The 16826-nt window shown below is 43.5% G+C and overlaps 2 protein-coding genes across 10 annotated transcripts in view; one reads left to right on the top strand and one right to left on the bottom strand.

The window, feature by feature from the left end:
* Positions 1–1917, bottom strand: part of HMG20A (high mobility group 20A) — a 40638-nt gene extending 38721 nt beyond the window's left edge. Inside the window, exons 1-3 of one of the 5 annotated variants that reach the window (XM_033070297.2) lie at positions 1745–1917; positions 1288–1383; positions 145–238 (exon numbers count right to left, since the gene is read on the bottom strand). The gene's annotated coding sequence lies outside the window, so the exon portion shown is untranslated. The other 4 variants (XM_033070299.2, XM_033070296.2, XM_033070298.2 and 1 more) reach the window with 4 other exon arrangements.
* Positions 1918–2214: 297 nt separating this feature from the next.
* Positions 2215–16826, top strand: part of PEAK1 (pseudopodium enriched atypical kinase 1) — a 108301-nt gene continuing 93689 nt past the window's right edge. Inside the window, exons 1-2 of one of the 5 annotated variants that reach the window (XM_033070392.2) lie at positions 8602–8885; positions 10359–10460. The gene's annotated coding sequence lies outside the window, so the exon portion shown is untranslated. Of the gene's footprint in view, positions 2313–2980; positions 3069–8601; positions 8886–10358; positions 10461–16826 lie in introns of those variants that run through there. The other 4 variants (XM_033070391.1, XM_033070400.1, XM_033070396.2 and 1 more) reach the window with 4 other exon arrangements.

The following is a 16826-nucleotide window of genomic DNA, read 5'->3' as shown; positions in this document are numbered from 1 at the left end:
GATACCGAGCGACCCTTTATTTAACAGACACACCAGCAAAGGTTACAAAGTTAACCCCAGCATATCCCTGCACAATTTTCTCTGTTCCTGTGCTCTGATACTTAGAGTAACATCGCGATGGGATACAAGTAAAACACAGCTCACACTCAGCGCTGGCATCCAGCAGCTCAGGGAAATCAGCACCTCTCCCTTCCGGGGCAGTCCGGGCCATCCATACACAGCAAGTCTGAGCTTGGCCCTGCAAGAGCAGAAGGTGGAAAACAGTGAGAATCTCTCCTTGTGGCTGCTTCATTGCAAGGCACCAGAAATTGTTACAGTCCCCTTCTAACAGAAGAACATAATTCTCTTCTTCCTTTTCTGAGCCATGAAAGGTTATCACTACACACCCTCTGTGCCCCACCATGGGCAACTAAAAGAACAAAAATTCCACTTATAACCAAAACAGTGTGGCCAGATCCCACAATCTCTCATTTTTCTGATTTGAAAACTGCTGGGATCCTATATAAAAGTTAACTTCAGATTTTAAAGACTAATGCAAATACTCTGTTTTAGACACCATTTCTAAGCCAAACTTCTATTTCAAGACATGCTAGATTTCTAAGGACAGGGAAGAAAAATAATCACTTTCCCTCAATTTCCTGATGTTACAGTACTTGCCACCAAGTGATATAGTTCCAGAAATAGTGAATACCTCATCCCTTCTAACAGGTATATGATACAGCTGTGAGAAAAGCCAATAGGTTGTGCACCTACACATGTGGCCAGGATTACAAAAGAAAACCTATGAGAAACAAATTCTTTGTTTTCATCAGCAGTTTGTTTATATTCTTAAGAAGTTAAGAATGATTACTTCAGCATACCATACATGTGCTACAAAAGTGGTCAAGGAGGTCACATGCAAGGCAAATTAAAAAGCTGCATTTTTTGCAGCTGTAAGAAATGTTTTAAAACAGTTTTCATTTTCGTCTTATCCTTTCTCAATTCCTATGTCTGAGTATGTTTTATAATGTATATACCCGTACAGTACTACCTGCATACAGCAGATAACACAATAAATTTACCTACTGAGAGATGCATGATGAAAAATGTTCTTTATTGACAGCTAAAAAAAGTTGGAGGCCACTACTGTAAAGAGCAGCAGCTCCTTTATTTATATTTGCCCTGCCCTTCCTCCTTTTCACCCTAGCGCTGGTTTTCCAGAGGGCTGGAATGAATGGCGCCTCGCAAGGCACATGGCCCCAGCGTCGGGGCTTCTTTTTGCCACCTTGAAATAAGAGGCTCAGTTACCTAGGAACGGGGAGCTGAAGGTGGATACCTGGGCAGAGGTCTCAGAAAACCAAGCTATGATAAATCACTTGCTTCACAAGGGAACATTCAGTGGACCTAGAGAAAGGACAAATAAATAGAACTAAGAAGCCATAAAATATCGCTTTGGGGGAACCGTCAAAAGACATATCATGGAGAACACCGAAAGCCAAGCACTTAAACCCTCATCCGGTTCTCACCCCTCACCCCCCGTGAGCTCCGGCGGCACCCCCAGCCCCCTCACGGGCGGGCCACAGCACCCGCAGCCGCTCGCCGGCTCCTTGCCCGCTGCGGCCGAGGAGGAGCCGAGGGCCCAGGGCCGTCCCTACTGACCTGCCGGCGGCGGCTCCCGCGCAGGGCCGGGGTCGCCGGGGGTGGCCGCGTCCCCTCAGCCGGGTCCCCTCAGCCCGCGCAGCCGCCGCGCCTCCCTCACGCGCACCTTACAACCCCGCCTGCTCGGATCCCTCCGCTCCCGCCTCAGCGTGGCCCTCTCGCCGCCCCCGGAGGAGGCTCCCGAGAGAAGGCCAGGCCTATCCGGGAGCACTCCTGGCCCAGCGCCCGTCGCCCCGCTCCGCTCGGCGCAGCGTGGGGCAGGAGCTCAAACCGCGCAGCGGGACTACTTCTCCACTGCAGGCGGAAGCACACAACTTTTCTCTCTACACGCGCGCGAACTGACGAAACGCTGTTAAAGAGCCGCGCGCGGTGCACGCCGGGAGTTGTAGTCTTCTCGCGGCGATTCCCCGGGCCCCTCCAGGGCTTTGCACCGCCCCGCGGTGTCGCCACGCCCCCTCTCCTCCCGCAGCCAATGGACGAGCGAGGGGCGGAGCTCCCGCCGCCGTGCGCGCGCGGGGGGGCGGCGCGCGGAGTTGGTTGTTGCGCGCGGGCGCGGCGGTCGTAGCCCCGTCCCGGGAGCCGCGTCCTCGGCGGGGCCCGGCGGGAACGGGAGCCCGAACCCGCACGGAGCCTGCTGGGCGGGAGGCGCCGCGGGGCTGGGGAGCCCCTGCCAGGTGAGCGGCGGGAGGGGGTGCCGGCCCCTTACGCCGTGAGGGGAGGCCAGGGGGTGCGGCGGCGGTCAGCTCTCCTCAGCGGGGCCGCGGGCGGGGGCACGGGCAGGGCTGTGGGGAGCCGGTGGGGCGCAGCCGCCGCCTGCCCGTCACTCGCTCCCCTCAGGTCCCCCCAGCTCCCCTCGCCCCGCCGCGGTCCCGGTCGGAGCGGCGCCCGCAGAGCCCGTCTGGCGCCGGCAGCCGCGCCGGGGCCCCCGCGGGGCCGTGCGGCGCCCTGGCCCCCGGTGGCGGCGCGTGGCCCCGGGGGCTCCCGGCAGCCCCGGGCGCTGCCCGAGCCCGCGGCGCGGCCGGGAGCGTGCGGCGCGGCCCCGCGCCGTGCCGGGCAGCGCCCGCCGCCGCGCTGACACCTTCGAGGAATTTGCCGGGATAAAGCGCGCTGGGTGCCAGGTGGATGCCGCTCCTGCCGGGGCTCTGCCCCTGCCCTGTTATTATTGCGAATTACTGACTTGGAAGGCTTTGCGTGTTAGCGTGTACGTGTGGAGCTGCATTCAGTCCTCTCGGTCCTTTCTGTCGAAGGTTGTTTCGGACTTGTAGGTGGGTCGGACTGGTGGGCAGTTTTTATTGCGGGTGAAGTTGAGGCTGGGCTGAGAGAGCCGGGATTTGGCTGGGACAGCAAGTGAAACGCCGCGAACACTTTGCAGCGCTCTGTTACTCCTGGAGCGGCTGATACCTGATGCAGGATGGCCAGGCTGCTCCGAGGTGAGACAAGGGGAACGTCGTCTAGTGGATCTCCGACCTCGAATTTAGCAGGGGTTCTTTCTCAGGGAGCATACTTTCTGTTTGCTTTAGAGTTTTGCCGTTTACTTTTGTAGAGCTCATTCTTCTTTAATCTCTTCGTAAGTGCCTCCAAAGTTTTTCCTCTTACTCGCTGTGGCTTAAAGGCTGTCTGATGTCTGCTAAAACACTTTATTCCCGGATATTTACAGAAAAAATAATATACGGAGATATATGAGCGGGAAGGCAAGAACACGCAGTTGTTTTAGGAACCAAGGCTTTATGGAATGCCAATAATTAGGTTCTATAGTTAGAAAGTTTACTTTAACTTGTTTAAAGTTGCCAGCTGAACAACTACCTTAGTGATAAACTGGATGTACTTCCTTCTGCGTGACTTTTGTTTGACTTACAACCCCCTCTAGACAGTCTGAATCCAGGGGTGTAGCAGGAGCAGCAAGTCCTTGTGGAGATTTTATTTGGTTGCTTGGACTTGTTAGAGCTCTTAATCTAGTTTCATACTGGCTTAAAAGGCTGTGTCTGTAAAGTAAGTAAGATGCTTTATCCAGAAGAAGCATCTTCCTGGCAGAATTACTGCTCAGTGTGTTTTCAGGAAAACTTCGTTTTGTTCTCTAAAATACAGAACTATGCAAGAAGGAATTACCAGTCTTTCCATGAGTAACTTTCCATGATTAATCTTATGTATTCATTTCTTGATGACTTTGCCTTATTGCTAGGATATCCCATGTAGATAACTTAATTCACAGACTTCCTAAATTACCTTTTTGGACAGATCTCTTTGGCCCAACTACACATTCCTCACCTGAACAGCAGTGGCAGGTAGGATGTGATTCCTGAGCCTCACAGGAGGTTCCAGCTGCAGAACAAGGAGCCAGCAGACTCTGCTGCCTGGCCTGGCTGCAGGGGCTTTCACCCAGCTGCAGTTCACAATGGATGCAATGTTTGCATTTCCTTCTACTTTAGAGCATACAGTTGGCTTGAAGGAACAGCATTTCCTATGTATCTCCAAGTCTTATGGTGGTTTTGTTGAAAGAGAGAGCAAAGAGACAAAATACCATTTCAATTCTTGGTAATTTGTGTTTCTGACTTTTCAACTCTTTAGAAAATCCATTTCCAGGCACGTTTACTAACATATGTATTCTTTCCAGTTTATTTTCCATGTAAAGGAATTGGTTGGAATCAGTCATTTAAAGAAAAATAAAGGGGGATGCTACTTGGCTAAATGACTCCTAAACAGTGATTTTTAATTTTTTTTCCCTAAACAGAATAGTAAAATATTAGAATAATTATTGTAATCTATTGATTAGGGTCACAGACACTGACAATTACTGTTAACCTTGTGTATCTGCTAGGAAAAATAAATATGTGAAAAGCTTACACTAAGTTAAGAAGTTGTAACTTTTTCTCCTTACCCTGTTTCTGCATTTACACTCCTATGTCTCTCCTTTCCTTTTCCCTTTTCCTGTTTAGTCTTTGCTCTTAGGCTCCCTTTTCCCTCCGGCTGCCCCTCATCCCGCTTTAGGATCACACTCTCCCATCCCTTTGCCCCTTTCTCGGAGGGGATGTGCAGCTTTCCTTCTTGTTCTGTTTGCTTTCTGATGAGATCGAGTTTCAGGTCGTGTTAACAGTCCGTTCTCTTTTTGGGTTTTTTTTTTTTGTTTGTTTGTTTGTTTTTTGTGGTGTGTGAGGCTGTTGGAGCTTCTCTTGTGGAGCCCCAAAGATCCCCCTGGGATTGCCAGGTGAGGTGGGGGCTGTCCCTGTCCCTCCCAGGTGAGGTGGGGGCTGTCCCTGTCCCTGCCAGGTGAGGTGGGGGCTGTCCCTGTCCCTGCCAGGTGAGGTGGGGGCTGTCCCTGTCCCTCCCAGGTGAGGTGAGCGCTGTCCCTGTCCCTGCCAGGTGAGGTGAGCGCTGTCCCCTGGCAGCTCCATGCTGCTCCCACTTCCTGTGCTGTTGCAGCTTCCGAGGAATGAATCCTGGCCCGGAATCCTGCCCAGCAGCTCCCTCCCGGGCAGGCGGTGTGTCAGAGCTGACAATCGGGTACGGCCAGCCCATTGAAATGCAAATTCCCCGGCTGTGACGAGGAGATGGTGCTGGAGAGCGCGGACAAGGTTGTGGAGTACCTCGGTGTGAAAGGAAACACCTGACAGGGAAACTAAAAATGTAACTTTATCTTTCTGCTGTTAACACCTCCAGATGTTTTTAACCTACTTTGAGTACAAAAATAAGAATCTGTAGAACATGTTTTGGCTTAGTCGTTGAAGCAAAGTTCAGAGAGAGAATGTCAAGTTATTTGCAGCCATATGTAGAATTTACTGGCTGTTAGTGGCAGCCAAAAAACACCAGCGAGGGAAATTCCACTCTCTATGTATGTTAAGTACCGTGGATTTTGGAGGAGATGGAGGCTTTGGATTCTCCATGCTGATACCTGGAGGGATGGATGGAGCACGTTCTGTGAGTGCATTACTTGTGACAGGGACCTTCCTGCAGAGCCTTTGGTGGCATTGCCAGCATCCCCACCTTTCTGTGCTCCCACACACAGCCCTGTGTAAGGATCAGGAGCTGCACTGGGATTTACTTTGGCCTAAGGCTGGAATACTTCCATTGTTTCACATGGATCAGCACAATAATGCACAATTTCCATTACCATATAGTTTTAAATCTAGAGTGGAAAAATACAGGCTGCAGACTGGAGTAAGAGTTTCTAGTTGACTTTCCCTGTTTTAAAGCAGGGTAAAGTGGAGCAAGTCAGCAGTGTACACTGAGGAGGTTGTGACAGCTTTGGAATTTCTGCGACAGCAGTGACAAGGATGAATGACTTGGTTTTACTTGGTAACAATTCTAACTAGTTGTCCAATATTTGAACTGCAATTTCCATAAATTGTGGTTTAGCGCTGTGGACTCTGTGTTTTCCAAATCATAAGCAGAAATTATCAACTGTGTAAGAAATTTGCAGTTTTCCTTTTGCTAGAGATAGATAAGTAGCTGAGTGACTCAAGCAATTTCTTTCCCCACATCTCTTTAAGTGGACTGAGTTGATTTGAGATTGCCTGATAAGTGCAAAATGTGTATAGAGAAGAACTACACAGTGGGTGTAACTCTGGGATCACCTCCTTTGAATTCAATTTCTTTTGGGACCCCATCAGCTATTACAAAAGTTACCATGTTAACTCACCAAGTTAACAAAATGGTTTTACCACAAATGTTTTTGGGTTTGTCCATTCAGATGGCAACACAATCAACAGGATTTCAGAACCCCTGGGATCCTCGTTCATCATTTATCTCCTCCTAATAATCACATATTGCTGTGCAGGTTGAGGACAAACCCAGTTTTAAACCATACCACTTAGAGAAGTGTTTTGTAATCAGTCTGTAATTGATTTCCTTTTTTAGGTCATTGATTCTGGGGAAATGGGGGGAAAAAGTATTTTAACCACATGAAGTGCAAAAAATATAAATATTACCTGGGAAAAGCATTTTAAAATCTTTCAATCTGTAGACTTTATCCCACATTTTCCTTAAGAGTAACATTTTAATTAAAAAGTCTTATATGTGCTTAAGCATAAATGCTGAAAAATGCTCAACTGTCTTAATGCAGTCACTGTTGACTGCAGGAGACATTTTTAGCAAAGTTTTTGAAATCGCAGTAAACAAACGGATAAAAATCATGCCAGGCTAAACATTGTAGGCTTCTAGCAATACTTGTTTTAGTAACATCTTGTCTGAGATGCCAGTTCAGTGTGGTGCTAAAAACTAAGATCACTGACTTGATAAAGTTAGTGCTATTTCAGAAAATACTGCTACTAGCAGAGAATTTGCCAGAGCAACATTACTGGTGTTCAGGCAGATTTGGGTTATTGTATTGTTGGCTAGAGGTTCTGTAGGAAGCTGTTTAGTGTTCACAGTTTGACCTTCCATGTTTTTGTAGAATTGATCTCAAATCCTAAAATGTTGCCTCTTGGATGCATGCCTGTATTTACACAGGCCTCTCTACAGAGCTCCCCAGAGGAGGAAGACAGTCTGGAATACAGGAGATGTAAATTCTGCATGTATATATTTACATCCAGTCTTCCAACTCCAAGGGTCTTACTGTCAGAAAAGCCTTCAAACACATTTAAAAGACATTTAAATCTTACACTGTAAACATGAACAGATATAGACATCCTTCCACACTGACTTAATGTATATTCCCTCTTAGCATAAAGTCTCTGTGCACATCACAGATGCTCTTATTGTTGTCTCAGCTGCCAAATTGCCTCTCAGTGAGTCTCATTGTTCTGCTTTTATACTTGTTGGTGTCCTTTCTGAGGGCTTTTGTGGTGCAGCAAGAAGAAGGAAGAATAGTTTTAAAAGTACGTCATCTTCCCCCAAATTGGCCAGGAAATTCAGAAGCACGTGTGGCTGAAGGTGATAGAGACACTTCCAATTTCAGTGTCTTTGGGTAACTGTTAAGTCTTTTAGCACCTTCTTTTCCCCCTCAGTTCTGCCTTTCTCTCTACCTTGTTTTAGCCCCAAATAGTCTTCTGCAGAGTGCCCTTTTAGCCTGTTTGGCATCCTCTAAAATCACTGATCCCCTCTGTAAAGTCTCAGAATTACATCAGTATTGCCTTAATAAAGTTTGAAGTTTAATGCAAATATATACAAGCTCAGAGAGAATAAATATTGGTCCAGGAGTTTTCCACGGGGAAGTAAGTCATATTGTGTAATTGTTTTTCCATTTGCTTTAAACCTTGCTAATTGTCCTTCTGGACCTTCCTCATCAGGACTGGGTAGTTTTCCTTAAAAACAGGTTGCACAATATTCCCCAGTCTGAGACTTTTAAGTCTGTAACTATATGGTTAAGGAGTGTGACTCCTGCCATTTGGAATGATCTTTGGAGGAGATAGTTTATTTAATGACTTTTGTTCTGTAAACTGTAGACATTCTCAGTTTGTAGCAGCAGGGAGACAGCTCCTAGTAAAGATGTAGAGAGTGGGGGGCACATGAAAGCTGCCAGTGTGATCATTTACACATGCTGGGATTGTGCAACAGCTTGTGGTATGTTGTAGTCAGTGGAAGAATTCACTGAACTTGGTGTTAAACACACATCCAACGCAAAAATGCTGACTATTTTAGAGCTTTAGAGATGCAAAATTCTATTTTCATACTGTGACTTTTTTACTTGTTTTCATTTGGGATATCAGATTATTAGCAACAAATCTCAAACCTGCTCTGCTGTTAATGAAGCTGTCAGTAACATACCTTTCAATAGTAACAACAAAAAATTGAAAGTGTTATTCAGAGACAGCCAGGTTTAAGGACAGTGTTTTTGGCTAGAGAAGATTGCTGGGGAAGCGCAGAAAGCGAAGGCGTGTCCGGGCAAAGCTCTCTGTGCCTCTGGATTTTGCCTGGTAAGTGTTTCGTGTGCAGCAAAGGCAGCAGCATCCCTGGGAGAGAAAATGCCAGCAGAAGCAGAGCTCAGAGCTTGCCCTGTGTTTCATTAACCCCGGAGCTGTGCTGTTTCCTTATTGACATCTTGCTCCAAGAACCTGTTGGCTGCTGGGTTGTACTTCCTTGCAGATTAACCCACGTATCTTCCCAGAGCAGCAGCAAATCTCTTCCAAAGGTATTCTTGTAGCGGGATTGTTCAGGTGCATCAGGAGTGTTGGACTCTTGCACACCAAGTACCTGTTTCCAGCAGCTGATAGACACTGTTAGCTACAGCTGCCATGGAAAACCTCCTGACAGCATAAAGTGAGATTGCAGACTGGTTTAGATGGAGATTCCTCAACCTCACTGGAGCTTTAGTGGTGAGTTCTCCCGTGTTCTGCATAATTCTGTTGTTCTGCTTGTTGGAGTGTGGGAAGTGTTTGTTGCTTTCAGAGAGAAGCTGAATCAGCTTCCTTTCTGATGGGTGTTGCCATCAGCATCACAGGGGGGTTCAGTAAATACATTCTTGACGTACACAACTGCAAATCATACTGGACTGCATCATGTTGGAAACAGCAAGAAGTGCTGCATTAAAAAGGTGCCCAGTTCTCACCCCTAGTCTTTTTTTTTTCCACAAGGCTGTAATTTTTCTCTGCAGTACATGAGTGATAACATTGCAGGCTTTTTTCCTGCTGTGTCCTTTGCAAATTAGCTTCATCGCTTATGGTTGTACATTATCTTTGTTTATCAGTGTAAATCAACAGTGCTGTTCCTGAACGATGGAGATAGCAACAGACAGAGCTTTTGAAGCCAAAGCTGCAGAGTGAGAAGCAGTGTTGTACAGAAACATGGTGGAAAAGATAACCAGCACAGGTTATCAGGGAGCTGTGCTCAGTCCCCCCAAGGGGATGGTGGAAATGCTGTGGAATAATGGTGTTTTCTAAAATATTCCTGCACAACTGCTGGGGCTGCTGCAAGGTTCATGCATACAATAATAACTCTTAGGAAAATAACAGTAAACAGGTGATAGACCAAGGCAATAGCATTTAAATAAGTGGGAATTAGATTTAATGCATCAAATGTTACATAATTGGGTTTTCCCCCTGGAGTTCAGTTTCTGCAGTTCTTTGCATATTAAATATTGGTCTGTCTAAACAGAAAACTAACTTGGGGTGCTTTCATTAAAAACTATTTAACCACCCAACCAGAATGAGTTCTGTAGAACACAGGAGGAAATAGGAGTCCATATAATGAATATTGTTGCCTTCAGCAACAAGCTCAGCTTGCTGAGGGGGTGGTAAGTTCAGTCAATAGTCAAAACTGTATTGCATGGATAACACATTGAATTTTTTGTGTTCTGCTGACTGAAAGAGTTGGTGTACATTTTCAATCAAGTAATCACAATAGAAGTTTGAAAATATATTGAAAAAATAAACAACCAATACTCAGTTCATAGCTGCAGTGATTGTGTTGGATGTAAATACCTGAACTGTGGATAAAAAATTACTGAACAAGTAAAATAATTGAAAATCAGTATCAGTTTCTAAACTAAGGTAAGCTCTACTTTTCCAAGAATGATAACACTGGAGGTGTGCAAGTCCCATCCTCAGTCTCTCTGCAGCAGATGGATGTGGCTTCTTGGGTTTCTCTTGCTGGTAATGAGTGACATGCTTGTCCATGCAAGCTGGTGTTTCAAAGGAGATTTGAACAGTTATAATTTAAAAACTGTTTCTTTCCTACTGTGAATGTGAGGCAAGAGCTGGGTTGTTTTGTTAGTTTTTTTAATAATTATTTTTGGCTTTCGCTTGCCAGTTTACAAATGTCTGTAACCTAGGGTATTTTAAAATCCACAGATTTCAACCACTTATGTTAAATTGATTTTGCCACATGGATCACCATTTCTTCTCCATCACTATTTTTCCACGACTTCTTGGAATAACTGCTCTGCAAGCAAGGTAAATGTGACCTACAAAAGACCTACAAATGTTCACTGGATGATGCAGGGTAAAAGATCTTCCCCTAATCTGCTAGAAAGTTCTGAGAAGTGACAGCCAGAGCACAGCTCAAAGCTGTACACATCGTGCAGATACTGGGAACGTGGTCTCTCCTGCCTCTCCAAGATGTGTTGGAAGAAATATGTTGTTTTGAAAGGGTTTTTTCATATTTTTCAGATGAGCAACTCTCTTGAGGCTTTGTACTTTTTATTACATAACATTTAAGATTTTTAAGTTCTGAGCATGACCACAAGTTTTTGTTTTGCATTCATAAAGTATTTGGTGCTTGTAGCCAGGTAAAAATGGACAATTTTCCCTTTATTCTAGATCTGTTACTTTGAGAGCCTTAACACTGCAGTGTTTTGAGTAGAAAATGTTTTCTTTAATCTTACAGAATTCAAAATCATAGAATTTGCTCTGTATAAAATGATGACTTTCTGAAGAAACATTGGCACAAACTGTGGAAGCTGTTAGGTTTTGGAACTTGTATTCAAATTACTCATTTTCTCTACTTTATTTCTTCTTTCACCTCATAATTAGAGGCTGGTGGACAAAGCAAACTTGGGGCTGAAGGACCTGCTTTGGAATCTGACAAAAAGGCAGTCACTTAGAAAAGAGAGTATGTCTTTTGGGTGGAGAAAAGAAGTGCCTGAATTGAAGAAAGAATTTTAGGTCCTGTGCCTTATTTTGTTGTTTGGTTCTGCAGACCAGTCAGTTCTGGCGTTTCCATGCACCAACTTCTGTGATTTCATATCTTACGTGTGTAAATAAATTTATAGTCTCATGGGAAACAGTTACTGACTGATCCATTTTAGTATTTGTGAAAGTTAAGCTATAAAATTTCTGTCAATAGTTCAAGAGGACTTTCTGTAAATGTCTTTGACCATGAAGATCTGGACAAATGTGATCATTATGTTGCTCTGGAATCTTCAGCTTAAAAATATTTATATCTCCAAATCAACTTCTTAGTGTTATTGGGGAAAAATATGTTGTATAAACTTTCAAAGAGGAGACCTTTTTTCATCCTGAGAATGGTGTGTGTCTTTGCTCAGATTTATCTGGATGTGGATATGGATATGTATATCTTAAATATGCATTTGTTTGAAGTGACTATTAATGCTGCTTTAGGATGTAGTGTTCAATCTTCTGCTCTATTCGTGTTTTGGGAAGAGTCCATTTTTATCTTCAGAATAGTATAGTAAGAAGGTGAGGTTGATATAAAAACATTTTATCGTCTGGAGAGTGTCACTGAAGTGCTCATCTTTCCAGAAATTTGCTGGGACTTTGGTTTGCTGAAGTATTTTTTCCTTTGAAGTGCTGCTAGAGGATACTTTTCATCAGCATCCCAGCTGCCTGTGTGTTGGAAGCAGAGGCAGCAGAGTGAAATGGCTTTTTAAGTCAATCCTATCAAAACCCAGAACTCCATAATTTACAGATTTTACAAACAAGAACTAAAAGCTTGGCTTGCCTGAAGTCAATTATTCTAGTGTTTAAAAGAGGGCCCAGAACACTCTCATGGTCTTACTCACTTTGCTAACCCAGCCTTTTGAGAAGAGCCATGGTAAATATTTATTTAGTTGCCATAATAGAGTATGGGAATGTCTCCTAACCTCAGCAGTGAGGCTGCTGCTTCTAAAAGCTTCAAGTCTTTAGTTAGAATGTTCAAGATTTATGCTTTACATCACAAATTGTATTTCCAAAGGCTTATCCTGGCACTGCTGTATTTTGTTTTTGTAGCTCTGTTGTATTGTCATCTTTCTTGAATAACTTGCTGTCAAAGCACATGCCAGGTCATGTGTTACAGTCAGTTCAGAGCAAGCACACATTTTACCAGTTAAATATTTCTCTCTGGGAACTGCAAGAGCTGCCTTGCATATCAGAAGCTTGCAGTCCAACCTGCTGATGAGTATTTGCTTTGCTTATGGCCAAATACTTAGTATGTGATTTAGGAGTCATCTTTGGAATTAATTTCTGTATTGTTCAGCAATGGGGAAAACTTGAACTGGGTTGATGCTTGGTTTCTTACTCAGTTTGCAGATTATTTAATCTAGGTGCTCTTCTCCCATCTAAAAATTGAAATTTTGTATTAAAGAGATTTTTGCTATTTTTAGAGGATGGAAGATCCTGCCTTGAAACTCCAAGCCAGAGACTGAATAAATACTTGTAATTCAGGAAACCTCATTTTTTACAGTTTTCCTCATTGACCTCAGGATCATATTTTCCATCATTTATGACGAGAGAAAGCAGTCTGCTTGCAAAACAGTAAAATACATTCAAGTCTTTTGTATTGTCAGGCCATGACAAAAGCTTAGTAAGATGACAATGATTGGCAGAATGACATGCACCCTCCATTTTTTAACTCTTCTGTGAAATATACTGAAATCTGAAATGGGGCATAGTGTTCTCAACAAACTGCTGGCAGTGACAAAAACTTTGACAATGCAAACATTCTCACTTGCGGAGCTGAATCAATTGGAAAGAGCAACCGAAAAGGCCAAGTGCAAATACTGTTGTCTGAAACATTTAATAGCAATGGTCTGCATTAAAATACTTAGTTGCAATTAATTGGTGCTTTCTATAATTTCTTGTGCACAGCAGTTTTCATGTGTGTGCCGCAGTGTTATCTTCAAGCAAGAAAATGAAGCTCTGAGCTGGCTAATGCTTTATTGCAGGCATTTATTTCTTGATCTTCATTGGAGATTTTGAAGTACTGGCTGTTTTTTAGCAGGCTGATTTAGTTCTTGTTTGATTCTAGAATATACAAACTAGGACTGCTGTAATTAAAGCTTGGTGGTAGCTCTTGGCAAGTCCTGAGTTATTTGTGCAGTAGCATTGTACTGAGGACACGATGCATTTTAGGGAGGGGAAATCAGAACAATGTGCTGATTTGCTTGTGTGGGCTAATATGACTCATTTAGAATGAACTCCGTTAAAAGTTTTTTTCAGGAAAAACTGACAGGCTAACCTCAGGTTTCAAATCAGTTTTAATCTGGAAGTCTCCCTTCGATCTAGCAATTCTCCATGGTTGGGGTCAGCAGTTTACAAACCCTGCCTGGACCAATGATCTGTGAAATCAATCTCTGAGTCTTCCTGCTGCTGCCTTTGAACAGTTTCATTGATGGCAAAGTAGAAATGACTCAGGCTTTGGGACGTGATTATAAGAATTCTAAAACTTGAAACATACTGAGGACAAAATGTTGATGCTTGGAAGGTTTGTTTACCCTTGGAATGAGAGAGGATGTTTGGCCCTGACATTTTCTGGAGGTGTGTCACAAGATCCTGAACAGAATTACTTTGGTGATGTGTTGCTATTGCATAAATATATTTGAGACATTTTGCCCACCTTTCAAATTGAAACTGTGGTATGAATGAGTCAGCTGGCTGTCTGCTTGCATGTCAAAGCTAACATTTTGTGGGTTCAGATACTTAACAGCTCTTATTCTGTGAATGAATAAGGTGGATTAATTTATATACAGCACTTCCTAGTCAGAAGTCAGTAGTTTCAAAGCCCAGTGAAGCAGAGGTTATAGATGCCACCCAGTCTGCTCCTCTTGAAGACAGTTCTTTAAAGCTGAGCCGCCATGGTTCCTCCACCTGGAGCTCAGTACCTCCCTTAAACAAACATGCTTTCTGTTGGTGCCTCAAGCATCTGTGACAAGAGGCTTGTTGTCTCACCCAGTGCCAAGTGGTGTTTCATATTAAGTAATTTTTTTCCAAAGCAATTGTTTGACTGAAGGTCCTTGCATTCTGACTCCAGCTAGTGTGCTTCACTCTGGCAGTGGATTCAGATATCCCTAAGAAGATGAATTCACATCCTTCATTCATCTTTCATCTTTTGCACTTGTATTTTCTTTATTCTCTCTTTCAACACAGCATATCAATAAAATTCTGTGTGTTCTGGCTTGTAGGATTCACCTCAGTGTAATTGAAAACAAAAGTGTTATGAAAAGCATGGTTCTGTCTGTGTGTGCTGAAAAATTGCTGGAACCTGTGGCAAAATTTGGTTTTGTTGCCTTTGCCAGAGGAGCTGATGCTTTCAGGTCTGGGGAGGCCCGGGGTGCCTCCCAGGGAGCTCAGGCTCTGGAGCTGTGTGTAAGAACAAGAGCAGCTGTTGGAAGTGTCCCAGCTCTCGGGCTGTGGCCATACAAGGAGCCCTCGGTACAGAGCTGGGCTGGCTGGTCCCTGTGTTCCATGTGTGCTAAAGTTCATGGGGCTCTTTGTGTGGTGTCAGCCTCCGGTGCCTCTCAGCCCCCAGGTGCTGCAAGCATCTCTCAGTATTATTAGAGTGGCAGAAAGGAAGTGGAAAAGAGGGAAAACAGACTTACTGAATATTTCAGCGCGTCTTTGCCAAATCACATTTTGGGATTTATTTCTATTTTAAATACCACAGTGGCTGCCAAAGCTGGCAAACTGTGATCCCCTTTGGAAGGGGGAGGAGACTTCATTACTTCTCTGCCAGAGGAGGAACATCACTTCATTTTCCTGTTGCTTTGTTTTTCCTTTTGGAGTGAACAAAGAAATTCTGCGAGAGAAAAGTAGAAAAAGCCATTTTTCAAAGCTTTTCCAGAAATTTTGCAAAACAATGGGTTTGATTTAAACTTTACATGTGGTTTCCTGTCTTCTCTCACGTCATTTGCATACCTTTAAAACATAGCTTGGTTTAACTGTATTTTATAGGAATGTGTCCTTTCCTCTGCTAGTGCTGGTAGGGGTGTTGTTTCCGTGATTATTTCTATGTGCATATAAGCAAGAAGTGATCAGATTTAATCACCAAACAATTGGCCAGATTTGCATAGAGAAAAACTGATTAGAATCACCAAGAAAACAGGCCGAACATAGAATAATATCTGTGCTTAAATAACTAAATCCCAGAGTTTAGGAAAATAAGATGACTGTACAGGAATAAAAAAAAGAAAAACCAGAGCCAAAAAATATCTGGGTTTTCTTCCTGCCTTTGTCATGCCTCACTTGTAGCCTTGGAAACTGAGACAAAGAGGTTAAGAAACTTGCTCATTCTTAAAATGGAGATAAGATCCAGTGTATACAGCTTATTTTAGTCTCACTTATTCCTCTGCAAAGTGCTGTAAGTGAGCAGTGCTGGATTTATAACAGCATCTATCCTTACTGTGAACGTGGTTATGTAGGACCTGAGGCAGTGAAGCCACATTTGTTTGTGTTTCCTGTGCATTCTTTGCAGGTTATTCCATCCTCTGGAGGCTGCTGGGTTTTGGTGAAACCAGGCAGTTCTGAGCAGAATGCCTGCACCCAGCACTTGGGACAGTGCAGGTTGGCTCCAGACTTTCCAAACAAACTCCTGTTTTCCCTCTGGGTATCTAAACCAGGGATTCGAGATCGTGGGATCAAAAATTGGAAAGGGTTCTTGGCAAATTGATCAACTGTGAAATAGTTACAAGCTCTTATTTTTTAAATCTGAGTGGCACTTTTTAGCTAAGGTCTGTTCCAGGGGCTTTTGTTTTATGGGCTCTCTGGACATTCACATGCTGTTTATATTAATGCAGCTCATTTGTAGGCAGTGCAGACACTTTTAGGAATTGTAAGACTGTGGAGACATTTAATGGCTGAGGATAAATTGCACAGCTGTAGACACTATTTATATTCTCCTGTATAGAAAAGAGTCTATATCATGAAATAAGCATAGCTCAATGTTGTGAGTTATTTTTCATGGTTTTTTAATTCTAGAGAGAGCTTGCCAGCTCTTGGGTTTGCATGTTAAAAAGTGCTAGCATGTCCATATCCTAAGAAGATAAAGTTCATGCTTTACCCATTAAGAAAATAGATATTGAAGAAAAGGGAGAGAAGGTAAAATGTTTAAAAATCTTGGTAAGCAATTCTAGAAACATTGCATACAAATTCTGGCCTGAGAGGAGTAGTTCTTAAATATGCAAAGGAAAATTAAATCTGATTGAAAATAACCAGGACTTGACAGAAGGCAAAGTGAACAGTAACTCATGCCACAAGCTAGTTTACAGGTTAAGGATCTGAAACCTCTGCACAGCACACATCCCTTCCTAAAGAAAGAAATGTCCAAGCCCACAGCTTTCAGTAAAAGAGCAATTTAAAGCAAGTTCCGACTTATTAAAATCTGTAAGGAGGAATAATTATAACTTTAATAATTAGATCTCAACCAAGGAACACAGAGAGCAAGCTATTTGTTCCTTGTAGATGTGTTAATGATGGGAATCCTTAGAAGTCAACTTTAAAGGACAAAAGGACAAACAAAATTATAGAATGTGTAAAATGAAAATTAGGCACTGAGACAGAAACTGAATTGCTTCAAAGATAAGAGGCTAGGATGAATTAAGTACT

Source organism: Catharus ustulatus, chromosome 12, assembly GCF_009819885.2.
Source record: "Catharus ustulatus isolate bCatUst1 chromosome 12, bCatUst1.pri.v2, whole genome shotgun sequence".
Classification (NCBI taxonomy): Eukaryota; Metazoa; Chordata; class Aves; order Passeriformes; family Turdidae; genus Catharus; species Catharus ustulatus.
This window is presented reverse-complemented; position numbering and strand designations above follow the sequence as displayed.